Source organism: Ursus americanus, chromosome 33 (assembly GCF_024610735.1).
Source record: "Ursus americanus isolate L20-20 chromosome 33, mUrsAme1.1.p, whole genome shotgun sequence".
Lineage (NCBI taxonomy): Eukaryota > Metazoa > Chordata > Mammalia > Carnivora > Ursidae > Ursus > Ursus americanus.
The window spans coordinates 1,991,431-2,004,964 of record NC_142159.1 but is presented as its reverse complement, the minus strand read 5'-3'; positions in this window follow the sequence as shown (position 1 = coordinate 2,004,964).

Sequence of the window (13,534 nt, the reverse complement as noted above, 5' to 3'; positions counted from 1 at the left end):
GAGCTCCTTTCTCTTACTTTACAAATAGTTTTGATGGTGCCTGCCATTGTTTGTTCCGCCTGTAGGGGATTCAGAGACAGAATGAACAGGTGGAGAGTGGCTTCTAGAGGCAGAAGCCCCAGAAGCAGCAGGAAATCACAGCTGAAAGTGAGGGAAGAGAGAAATGCTCTAAAAACAGACAAAAGAACTCAATGCAGCGAGGTTTTCCGAAGTTAATTTTATAGTATAATGTGGGGGAAAGAGGTGTGCGCCCAAATATATTTAGGAAATGCTGGGTAAAGAAAGCCAGGGTAGTTTCTTGGCTGTGGGAGATTTCAGTGCCCTTAATATGCTAACATGCACTGTGCATCTCTAAAGGCCGCGGGGATAGAATTCAATTTTTCCCAAACTTATTTACCCATGAATATCTTTCCTCCCCTAGCCCTTATCCCAGAGGACTTTGAGAAGTTAATATTCAACTGAGCACACTCTGGGAAATGCTGATATACCACGATTGATGTTTGTACCGGTGACTACAGTGGACACCGTCTGTTTTTGGGTGTACTGCAGCCCTTGGTTCTGCCTGTAGAAACAGCCCTTTGGAGATCCACCCCTCCCCAATGTTTTTAATCACATGTGGTTTATTTGGGGGTCTATTCCTCAACTCCAAAAGTGGATACATAACCCACACTAAGCCACTCATGACACTGTATCCCCCTGACTGGCGTAGTGTTGGGTTTCAGGATAGGCACCGGGTCAGATTAGAGCTATTGAGATGCTGTGGGACTTCGCAAGAATTCTGGATAAGAGGCAACTGGACTAACAGGCAGAGAATGTGCAGCTTGGAGCTGTGGCAGCCATTTTGTCACTACCTGGAGCCCAAGAAGAAGTCAACATGGAAGCTATCAGGGCCCAGAGGCCCCAGAGGTGGAGACGAATAAGGTTTGTCTTTTGCAAAGATCACTGTCTGTACCGTATGGAAATTGGAATTGGTAGAGGGGCCCAGTGTGGAGACCGGTTGATAAGCAAGTATTGAAAAGAAGTGAGCGTTGCTTGGATTAGAGAGAAGGCAGTGGAGGTGGTGAGGGGTGTTTAGGAGGTGATATGCACTCGGAGAATGATTGGTGGGGATGAAGAAGAAAGAAGGAGAAGGATGGCTGCCAGGTTTCTGGCTTGCAAAGCTGGTTTGATGGTGGTGATGTTTGAAAGAGAGCCAGTTTTGTTTGGTGGAATGGGGTGAGTGGAGGACCGTGAGTTCATTTTGGTTATATATTCGATTTCAGGGTGGTTGAGAAATCTGAGCAGAACTGTGAAGTAAGACATGGACTGGAAGGTTGGGGAAGAGCCTTGGATCAGAGATATAAACCAGGGAGATACCGGTTCATGGGGGTAATGAGTGACCCATGGCAATGTCACCCAAGCCTGTGTCTGGGACAGGACAAGGAAACTTCAAAGGAAATGGGAAAGGAATCCTCTGGAGGTAGAAGAAAAAGAATGTTTCAAGTAGGAAAGAATGCCAGCTTATTGAGAGGTCAAGGAAGGTGAAGACTAGAAGGTGCCCTTTGGATTTAGGGACAAGGAGATCATTTGTTTCTTTGACAAAGCTGTTGGGGTGGAGTAAAGAAGCAGAGAGGTCAGATTAGCAGGTGGAGGAATGAGCAGGAGGTGAAGAAACAGCAGATACCAACAGTGAACGGTGGTGGACTGGAAGTGAATACCTCCTATGGGCAGGCTCTCTACTAAGCGCTTTACCTGTATTAACACATTTAATCCTCAACACCACTTTGAAGCACATACATTTATTCCTATGTTATAGATGAGGAAATTGGGGTCAGAGAGGTGAAGTAATTTGCTTGAGGTCACATAGCTGGTAAGGAATGGAGCTGGAATTCCAACCCAAGCAGTCAGGCTCCAGTGCCATATTCCTAACCATTAACTTATACCAAGGAATTACTTAAAGAACACTCTTTTAAGCAGTGTCTGTGAAGAAGAGGAGAGAGAGAGAGTCCTGTAACTAGAGGGGGATGTGTAGTCAATAGAGGATTTATGTTAAGATGGGGAGATTTAAAATTTAAATGTTGTGGGGGAACATCTTCTTAAGAGAAGTGATGGATACAGAAGAGAGAGAAGGAATAATGGATAAGGCAGGCTCCTGAGAAGGTGGGAGAGAATGGGTTCTGGAACACAGGGAGAGCGAGGAGGAAGGACCCCTCTAGCGCAGGTTTGGAGAGAATGGCGACTGATGTAGGTAGGTTTGTTGGTGGAATTCCTTTGGGAAGGTCTTTATTTTCTCTGTAAAGGGGGAGGGGAGGGGGGAGGAGTGAAGCATCTGAGAGGTTTGAGGAGATTGGGGAAAGTTTGAGATAGTCATGCATAGCAGAAGAGGAAGCTGATGGAGAAAAGCTGAAGAGTTGCAGAAAGCTGGTGATTGAGCCTTTGTAGGTTTGTGTGTGGGGCAGACAGAGAGCAGTGGTTTGAGGTCATCTGAAATTGGCATTTTGATTGACAGGTAGAGAAAGGACAGTGGGGAAGAGAGTTTGGGGTATTGGGGAGAGTTAGTAAAGTGATGGAATCTATGACATCCCTGCAGGATAAAGGGGGAAGTGAAGAAAGAGAGGGCTGAGAGATTGGAAGAAAGGTAAAGAGGTCAGTGGACCAGAGGTCTGGATGAAGCTAGAGAAGGACCATAATGAAAGCTGGCAAAGGAGAGAGGAGGATCTAGTCAGAGAATGGGATGCTTGAGTTAGCGGTGCTGGTGGGGGAACAGTTGGGGTAATGGCAAGGCTTGTGGTAAGGCATGGGAATGAATGCCGGGGGAAGGTGGGAGGAAATGTCATTGGAAATGAGAAGGTCAAGGACCTGAGCAAGACTGGGTGTTGTGTGGGTATTTCCTGTGGGTGTTGAATTCACCCAAGATAAAGTCACAGCTTAGAGTGGAATGACTTGAGCCAGGTATCAAAGCTTCGGTGATGGTGGAGGCTGGTCAGGATGTCAACAGCAATACATCCGTCAAAATAAGACAAAGGGAGAAGGTGGTAGAGCTGCATGACATGGCCCTCCAAGGGACATGTTTTTTAAATACAAGAAGAGGAGCAGTGGCCTCGAACAGCAGTGGAGAGCAGGATGGACACTCGAGCCCCCCTTCTGTCCTTAGGGTGTGAGAGTACGAACAGCAACCTCTTGAGAGAGCCACAAAGGAAGTGGTGTCGTCAAAAGACATCCTGGTTTCCTTTCAGGCAGGAGGTGGAGGATGCCTAGAGAAGGTTCTCTGGACTGTCAGCACCAGGCTGGAGTCTGGAGGCTGGGTGGGGGAGAAGAGCAGGGGCCAGGAAGAGCAGCATTATGAGGTTGATGGGAGTCAGGAAGACTAATGGCTCAGGGGCTCACACTCTGACCATGGCCATAGGTCCTGATTGTGGAAGATTGGCTTCTCTGGTCTCTCTGAGAATGGTTGGCTCCAGGCTTGTCGCTAGGGGACTTGGGGCAAAGCTGCCACTCTAGCCTTTGAGTCCCTGAGGGGAGCTGAGTTGGCTGCTCCCTCTAGATGGGCCATGAGGGCTGCACTTCACCAGTACTCCCTGCCCTGCTGCCCCCCTGTACCCATCCAGCCTGATTCCTTGTTCTCTGTGTGGTCCCATTAGTGCTTTTGACCGCCTGAGTGAGAGTTTCAACTGTGGAATCAAACAGTCTTGGGCTGGAATTCTTGCTCAACCCCTTAAGAGCCATGGGAATTCAGGCAAAATCTCTTGCTCTGTGCCTCAGTCTTCTCATTAGTAAAATGAGACCAGAAAAGCCCCTGCCTCCTAGATTATTGTGAGGATTAAGGTAGAGGGTGCAAATGAAGTGCTGAGTGCAGCTGCTGCTAATAGTAAGTGCTCAAGAATCAGTAATACACCTTCACCGAGCACTGCCTATGGGACAGGTGCTGTCCTAGGACTTTCGTGTAATAACTCAGGTAATTCTCTGTGGTCTAGGAGGTGTGTGCTATTACTTCATCCTTTTCCTTTTACAGTTGAGGAAACTGAGGCACACAGGGGAAGTGCTTTATTCAAAATGGAACCCACCACTAAACTGAGGTCAACCCAGGCTGTCGGAGCACAGAGCCCTCACCCTTCAGCATCATGCCATGTGGCCTCTCCCTACACTACGAATGTTAGCCATTAGTAACTGTTATCGCCACAAAATCATATCGCAAAGTTGAATTAACCACGAGTTGGGACTGGTGCCCGTCCTCGGTTGGTGGTGATGCGTAGACCCTGACACTTCCAGGGCATCCTCAACCTGCCAGACCAATCTCTCCCCGTCCCCTGGACTGAGGCCATCTGCTTCCTGAATGGCTTAGGCTGGGACATCTGGCTCTCCAGAAAGCTCCTGTCTTCTGTCCACCCAGCAATGTCCCCATCAGAGGCAAGGTACCCTCCTCTGACACAGCCTAGGTTGGGGTATTTGATTACAGGCACTTAAGATTCTTACCTCATTTCCCTCTTTCCTCTTCTCTTTCTGATTTTATCTTGGCCACAAAGTCAATTTCTGTCTTTGGGGTTCACTCAAGATTCTTCTACCACTCATCCCTGCAGCCTACACCCCCTCTCCCCTAGATCTTTGCATTACCTCCTTGACGTGTTCACAGACATGTGTTCTCTGGGGTCCCGGATGAGAGCTGGGGATGTCAGGTTTGGGGGCGACGAGTGGGTTCTTAGAGCCTGGCCAGCAGGCTTCAAAAGCTCCAGTAGCTGGAGAGAGTTGTCCAGCATCAGATGATTCCATGGACCAAACCAGCGTTGGGAGCCCTGATCCAAACTCTGGCTGACCGCCCTGACCGCCCTGACAGGCTTCCTGGAAGGGCAGCTCATTTCACAGCGGGTGCTGAGGGTGCATTGGTGGGCTTGGAGCAGCAGCCCCTTGGCCACCCACCCTCACTGGATGTGAGTCCCTGGAGGACGGAGCCCACATCAGTTGCACTCACCAGTGCATCGCAGGGTAGAACACATAGTAGGGACTCAATATTTTTTGAGTATTTGAGTCTGTCCTCCAGATTGGAGAAGAGAGGGGCAGGGCAGGGAGTTAATAATATACTAGTAAATACTTACAGTGCTTAATATGTACCATGAATTGTTCTGTGTTTTACACAAATGCACTAACTGAATCGTCACAACAGCTCTGAGGTGGGTACCAGTATCATCCCCATTTTACAGATGAAGACACTGACGCACCGTGGGGTAGGGTAACTTGCCTGAGGTGATATCACTACGAAGCAACAGAGCTGGGATTTGAACCCCAGTAGTCTGACTTCAGGTCGAGGGTCTTGACCGTGACATGCGCTTACTCTCTATTTCTGAACCTTGTATCTAGGGACAGAAGCCCAAGTCCAGCAGCTTCAGCTGAAAGGGATTTGTTGGCACAGTGACTGGGGGGTTCAGGGCAGGGTCTGGCCCAGGGATTTCAGAGGTTCTACGATGTCTGTAGGATTGCCATTCACTCATTCTCTCGGTCTCTCTCTGTTCTGCGTTTATCTGTGAGACAGCTTGTGCCCACTCTCAGGCCATGCGGGCCAGGTTTCGGGAAGGGGTGCCCCACCAGACCCATGTGCTGTGGACAAGGGCCGGCTCAGCATAGGAAGGGGTGCTCTGGCTAGAAGAGGGCCAGGGGCCTGAGTGGGCACGTATGGCGGATGTCCCCACAAGCTCCTTTGCTATGCCAAGGGCTTTAGACCTTTTAATTTATTAACCCTCATATAGCCTATAAGCTAGGGGTTATTATGCCCATTTATAAACAAGGAAACTGAGGCACAGACTAACTTCTTTAAGTTCCCACATCTTGAGGTGGCACCGCTGAGCTTCCAACTCAGGTCTACTAATTTTGAAACTCCATGTTGCCTGGAACTGCTTAGATGCCCTGGGGGAGCATATCGACCGTGACCTGCTGGGGTCCCCCAAGTCCTCTGGGCAGATCCATGGTCAGAGGATGGAGGAAAATGGGCACCTGGTTGGAGAAAAGTCCAGGTCTCACTAGGGCCAGGGTCAGAGCTGGAGGAGATCACTGGTTAGATGATGCTCAGGGTCCTGGACCTGGAGATGGTGAGTTCCCTGCCCTTCCCTGCCCCTACCTGTCCCCTAGGACTGTGCGTCTGGGGAGTGGGCACCTCCCCTGGGCCCCTGGCAGGGAGCGAGCAGTGCCTGAGGCAGGAGGCAGGCAGGCATGGTGCGGTCCCTGCCCATCTGGGGAGTGCTTGGTGGCTGGCTGGAACTGAGCAGTGGACGGCGTTTGGACTCGGCAGCGCGAGCCCAGCTCGGAGGCTGCGAGGCAGAGCCGTGAACGCCAACAGTCTGGAGGCAGGCTCCGGAGGGAGACAAGCTCGGGCCCATTTGCTGAGCTCGGTTCCCACGACAGCTCAGCAGACAGATGGACCCGGGGATCCTCGCCGCCTGGGCAGGAGGGCGTACACGCGAACAGGAATGCAGGCGCCCTAGTGGGGAGGGAAGGGCTGCAGGCCTCTAGAGGTGGCCAGGGTGCTGAGTCAGGGGGCAGGTGCTGAGGCCTGGGCTGGGTTGTTAGATAAATCAGGTGCGTATGCTGGACTCTATGGTTAGACTACCCCCGACCTTGGCCCTATACTGCCATGACTCTGACCCTGGGCTTTTCCTTGACTCCAGCCTCATACTGAATCCTGAACCAGAACCCAGACTAAGCCCTGATCCTAGCCCCCCACTGAGCTCTGATCATTCCAACTGCCCTCACTTGCTTATGTCCTTCTCAGAAAGGAGCCCAGAGTCAACTGCCCAGAATACTCCCCGGGAAGGATGGGGTCCAGCTGGAACTGATAACCTCTGGAGGGCACAGGAGAGCAAGAGCAGCAAGGACCAAGAGCGATGGGGAGTCTAGGGGTGGCCGAACTGACTAGGGGAGAGGAGAGTTGCTGGATGGAGACAGAGGGCAGTTCCCCGATCCCCTCCCCCTACCCAGGACTGGCCCCAAACCCAGACCTGAGGATAGAGTCCAAGTGCATGGCCTTACAGGGTCTGTAGAGGCAGGAGGCACAGGTGGCCTTGGGGAAGAAGCAGGAAAGTCAGGGGTTTCTGAGCCAGAGCTGGGGAGAGCTCAGTGCTGGTGCAGTTTTGACCAGACAGCTAGAACTGGGCTTGTGGAGGAACCAGCATGACCCTGGACTCAGAAATTAGCAGTGCCCCAGAAAGAGAGGCGGGCAGAGGCCCAGTGAGCAGGAAGAGACTGTTCATTTTGGAATGAGCCGGGAATGACTTTAGTTAGGGGCTGGTAGTGATGCTCAAAGTTGCCTAATATTGGGGGATACTCCCTCTTCCTGGTATGCCAAGTTGTCTTCTCACCTAGTCCTGGTCACGGCTTAGTGAGATGTCAGGGCAGATGCTCTAGGTACCCTGCCTATCACCCTTCAGCCTGCACTATGCCTGAGGGGCCCTCTGGCTGCAGGAATGTGCTGCCCCAGAACTGTGTGTGGAGGGTGGGGGTTCTGGGGGAGCTTTCAGGGCCCCCAGGAGCAGTCACAAGGGACTGGTGTTTGTGAATAAAGAACCCAGCTTCCTCTCCTTCAAGGAAGCAACTACAAGGTGAGTTCTGTACTATGTCCTGGACCAGGGGCTGGCAAACCTTTTCTGCAAAGGACCAGAGAGTAAATATTTTAGGTTTTGAGGGCCACATGGTCTCTGTGGCAATTTTTCAATCCTGTCGTGGCAACAAAGCAGCCACGGACAACATCTCAATGAATGGGCCTGGCTGTATGGCTTCTACTGTGAGTCTCTTAACAAAAACAGCAGGTGGGCTTGGCCCATGGGCTGTAGTGAGCTGACCCCCCAGGTGTCTCCAGCAGGACCGAGCCCTGGTGGCCCACAGGGGTCACCTGCTTACTGACTGATCTTTGATGGTGGCCTCCCCTTCTCTGTGTCATCTCTGGACTCCCTGCTCGAGCTTCTGGATCTCTTCCCAAATACATGACTTGCTCTTGAATTCCTGTCTCAGGATCTGTTTCAGGGGGCCTCAAACTCAGACAGTTCCCCCCACCGGACAAATGAAGACACTGAGGCAGCGTGTGCAGAGCCCCACAAGAAGAGGCAGAGCTGCCTTCTTGAATGGCCGTGGTCTTTCCCAGAGTTGCCACCCTGCTATCACCTGGCAGATGGATGTGTCCGCCTGACAGGCCGAACAACCCTCAGATGGGTCCCCGGAGTGGGCAGAACACTTGGTTTCTTCATTCACGATCCGGGGTCTCAGGCACAAAGGATGAAGGTATCCTGGTGGAGGACAGCCACCAGGACCAGCGGTCTGGACAGGGAGTGGCAACTAAATCCAGGGCAGAATGGGGGCGATGTTTCTGGGGGGTAATCCTGTCCCGCCCCCGCTTGGATCTTCTCTGGGAGACCAGCGGGATGTGAACGATCACTACCACTTTTCAAATGGGTAAACTCAGAGAGGGGAAGGGACTTGTTCCAGGCCACACAGCTCATGCTTGCTCCCCAGGGCTCTGTGAGCAGCTCGGAGATACAGAGGAGGGGGAGCACGCTTGTGTCTGGGGGACCGCGGACTCTCTAGCGCACTCTCTGAACTGCTTCTGTATTTGTTGACTTGTTGGATTGTAGCGCTTGAACAAGAGGGATCAGCTGATCTAATTGCCATTTTACAGATGGAAAAATTAGGTAAGACCAGAGAGGGGAGAACACTTCCCAGTAGGTTAGCCAGTAAGTCAGGCCAGACTGGGCCAGGAGCCTCAGATCCTCAGGAAAGTAATGTGGGTCCCCGAGGTCCTCCCAAAGCCAGGTGGAATCTTTGGCACTGTGATTCTCAGAGGCCAGCTCTGGAGTGGACGGCGGGCTCTGATCCAGCCTTTCCCTCTCCCCTCTGCCAAAGCTCCGCTCTCTGGGCTCTGGCATGGTCTGAAAACTCCTCCTCCAGTCTGCTCTCGGCAGAGCACAGATTATCACTCTTGTGCTAATTATTTTTATGATTAAAAGATGATAAATTATTAAACAAAGTCTGAAAAATGTGCCAAGATCTGCTCTGAGGCTGGGCCTGAGAAGTTGCCCCCTTGGCGTCCACGGTAATTAATAAATGAGGCTCTCGGTGGAGAAGAGCCACAGCTGGCACAGCTGGCAGCCAGGCAGGGGCTGGCAGAGGGCAGATGCTGGGCAGGCGGGGAGGCGGGGGACTCCCTGGGAGCACCCAGACCGTGCTCTGGTAATGAAGACCCCTCCCTCCCTGCTCCCAGCCCAGGACTCAGCAGAGGGCCCTGTGGCACCAGCCCGACATCTGGTCCCTGGAAGAAGCCTAGGACTTTAAACTGAGAAGCCACAGTGAACCCCTCAACCCAATTCCAATTCCCAAATGCAGACTTGGCGGGGGGATCCTAAGTGTCTAAAGGAAGGCAGGAAACCAGGATCCAAATTCCTGCCAGCCATTTCTTCTGTGGGTAGTTTTGGGTAGGTCACTGAATGAGTGACTCTAAGCTGAAGTCTTCCCACCTGTAAAATGGGTGGAAATGACCTCTACTGTGCAGCACAAGGGTGTTAAGAATATTAAATAAAATAATGTCCATAAAGGCACCCAGGTCTTAGTCAATGGTCAATAAATGCTAGTTGCAAGCCAAAGCTTGGGGCTTTTGCTGCTGTGCAATCACTAAGTTTAAGTTCAGCTTCAACTTTCCCATCCTCAGTTTCTCTATGTGTAAAACGGGGGATGAGAATCCCTAAATCTCAGGATCAAGGGGGAAACTACAGGCGCGTGTCTAACACAGAGTAAGTGCTCAGTTAATGGTGGCTATTTTACAATTGCTTATGACAACTCCGATGCACTGACTCTTCCACACACGAATTTTCCTCCTACCCCACAGGCTGCTTCTCCTCTGCCTCCTTTGTTGGCTCTCCTTCCTCCCCTGCTTCTACTCACTGCAGCACCCTGAGGTCAGGCCTTGGTGTGCCTTTTTTCCCCCACCCCCTCTCCCCTGCGGTCTTGTCCATCTGCATGCTGATGACCCTCGCATTTGTCAGTCTAGCCTGGACCTCCCACATAAAATCCTGACTCCTCTATCCAGTTGCCCATTCGAACTCTCCCCTTGAATGTCTAATAGATATCTGAAATCTCGTGTGTCTGATGACACATCCCAAACAGAACTCTTGACCTTCCTTCCGCAAACCCGCTTTTCCCACCGTCTTCCCACCTCAGTTAATGGCAACGCCAACCTTTCAGTCAATGGCGGTAACTTGAGTCATCTTGATCCTGTGCTTTCCTTCACATCAAATGCCTAAACCATCAGGAAATCTGGTCAACTCACCTGCTGCCTCTGTGAGAAGCCAACGACCATCTCTCTTCACCTCCTCTGCTCCTACCCTAGGGCAAGGCGCCATCTTGTCTTGCCTGAATGTTTCCAACAAGGTCCTAATAGGGGTCCATGCTCTGGAACTTGTCCCCTGTGCTCTATGCTCCACACAGCAGCTGGAAACGTTCCTTTCAAACAAAGTCTGAGAGGCACAACCATTTTCCATACCACTAAGAAACACTGCCCAATTAACGTCCACAATGGCATTTATTCTGAGACCCATGTGAGAACACGTGTATCTTCAGATCGCTTCTCTAGAACCACAGGGCAGTATCGAGCCCACAGCCAGTATTGGGCTGGACGCGGTATGAGCCGCTTCAGATATGTTGTCTCATTGAGTTCTTACAGCGACCAATGAGTACCTTTGAGAGGAGTCCATTATTTCCCCATTTTACAGAGGTGACAAGCGGAGCGCGGAAAGATTAAGTAGCTCTCTATCCAGCCGGCGGACGTAAAGCCCAGGCTGAAGCCCCCGCAAGCTCTGAAGCGTTGTCTTCCAACAGGAAATGTAGTGTGAAGCCATGTGAAGAACAGGAAATCAGCCTCGTAAAAGGGGAAGCCACGGACCTATTTGTTGGGTGGGCAGACTCCCACCGCTGCATTCCCGTGATCTGAGCATGTCCCCCGCAACATTCCTGCCGTGCTCTGCTCTTCCTGACCCCAGGGGAGCCTCCTACAGTGAGGCAGGCCTACCCTTCTACCTCGGTCCGTAGAAAGGCGAACCTTGCTTGAGGCCATAGACTTCTTGTGACCAAACAAACATCCCAGAAACTTTCTGGCTTTTCCAAAAGGCACCTGACTCGTCATCTCCTCCTGCCGGGGGTCCCCCAGTTGCCCTCACAGCCTTTAATTCCAAAGCTCTGGAAACGGCTGAAACCAATGGGTTAACTTGCTTTCCCTATTAAATATTTACATATACACGCTCGGGAAGGTGTGTGTAAGTTATCAATAATGCAAGGCCAGCCTAGGCTCGGTGAGAGCTAAGAGACCCAAATTGTATCATCATAATCCATTATTCACATATAATGCTTCTATTCTCCTCCATTAGCGCAGGCAGGAAATGCCCCTGAGTGCCGGGCAGGGCTTTGGAAAGCGCAATAAATGGCGGATAGACACATGGCAGGAGGGCGGTAGCTGTAGTTAAACAAGTGTAAATTAGCGCCCGGCCGCCTCCCTGCCCGCATCCAGAGCAGCGGGCGCACGCCTGGCAGGGAGGGGGTTACCGGATGTGGGGAACTCGCCATCCATCCAGACTCCTGCACGGCCTCCGGCACTTGGAGGAGGAGCCTCTCACCCGCCACGTGGGAGACCACACCTTGCAGAGCTGGGCTTCTGCCCTCCAAGGACCGGGCTGCGATCTCGGCTGTGCCGCTGAATGGCGACCTTCGGCGAGCGGGTGTATCTAACCGGTTCAACAGTTTAATGCTCTGATGTCCCGACGCCTTCACACAAACTTTCCTTCTGGTCCTTCCTTTAGTCTAGCTCATCAGCTCGCAGACTTGAGTGTGTTTGTGTGACAATTACTGTACTGGAATACACGCAACGAAGGGTATGGGGACTATTTACGAGATCTCAAGGGCAGTTTGAACTCTGCTGCCTTTGCCTACGCACCAGTTTTAGGACCTAATGCCCACAGAAGGTGTAAGTTCGCTAGACTAGCTACGTGGCTTTGGGCGAGTGACTAACCCCCTCGGAGCCTCAGTCTCAGATATTAGTATCTCCCCTGCAGAGTACACGAGAGGCATTAGGTGAGTTTGAATTCTATTTTCAGCACTTTCTAGCCATGAGACTTTGGGCAAGTCACTTCCTTCTGTGCTTCAGTTTCCTCATCTGTTACGTGGAGGCTATTAATAGGATCTGCCTTTTAATTGGACCGGACCCTGTTTGCATTCTGCTGTGACGGAGAGCTGTGCTGTGGGTCCGAAGTGCCCTAACTGTGGGAGCAGCACCTGGAGCTGTTGCTTGGGTCTGTGCCCTGGCCGGTGCGGAAGTCCCTAACCCATGGGAAGATTCCGAAGCAGTCTGCCTGTGGGTCAGCAGTCAGCAGGTGGTCAAAGAAAAACTTCCAAGAGGACGCAGATGGCTAACCTTGATGAAAATGGTTCTAACAGAGCCTTACCTACCATAATCTCCAGACGTTCCATAGCCGAAGTACTTTATCCATGACAGAACACTGCGCCGAACCTAGAAACATTTATTTCTTCATTGGTTCAGCCCATCGGGGTTGAATGCTCGTACGGACTCTGCACTTCTAGGCGGTGGAGAGAACAAGTCAGACACAGTTCCCATCCTTATGGAACATACAGTTTTAGTGGCTGTAAGGCTACAGACAATAGCAATAATAGTAACAATAATGACTTCCGTGCTAGTCCAGACTACATGCTTTACCAACAATACCTTATTTAATCCTCACAGCATTTCCATGAGGTTAATACCCTAATTTTATGGACAAGGCACCTAAGGTTCAGAGAAGTTATGTGACTTTCCCTAGGTCACACAGCTAGTAAGTGGCAGTGGAGAAACTTGAATCCAGGTCCATGTTTCCATCACTTCATTGTTACTTTCTTTCTCAAAATTTGCTGCTGAGAAAGGAGAGTCCCCTGGGCTACCTGGGACCTTGTAGAGGAAGGAAGGGACTGACGAGGATAGGACAGGGGGACTGATCCTGAGGTCCCTTGCTCAGTGCCACAGGGTGGAGAAATTCTGTCCTGACACAGCTGGTGGGAGTCGTGGACACAGTGAGCGGTAATACATCCCAGCTCAGCATGCGGGAGGAAGGGCCGGCCCAGGGCTTGCTTGGGCAATGGCCCAAGCCAGTAGTGTGACATCTTTACTGTCTGATTAATAGAGCCTTGGGGACAGGAGGCATCTGAGGCAGCTCGGAGGTTATGGGTCCGGGGACCAGGAGAAATAAATAATCTTCAAAGGGCCGGGCCTGGTGTGGGGGGAGGATGTGGGGCTGAGGCAAGATGTCTGTCCCTCCATCCTCTGAGGGCTCTGTGAGGACACTAGGGAGGATTACGTGTCCCTGGAGCCTGGCAGGGACAATATTGATGGTCTGGGGGACGGGTCAGACATAGGACTCTCCCTCGGCCAGTAGCCTGGGGAAACAACTTTAAGTCTCTTAGTTGTGTGAATGGAGGCAGTGATCTCACTGGGGAGGGCCTGGGGCCTCAGGCTCAGGCTGTGTCTCTGGCTTCTGAGACTGGCAAG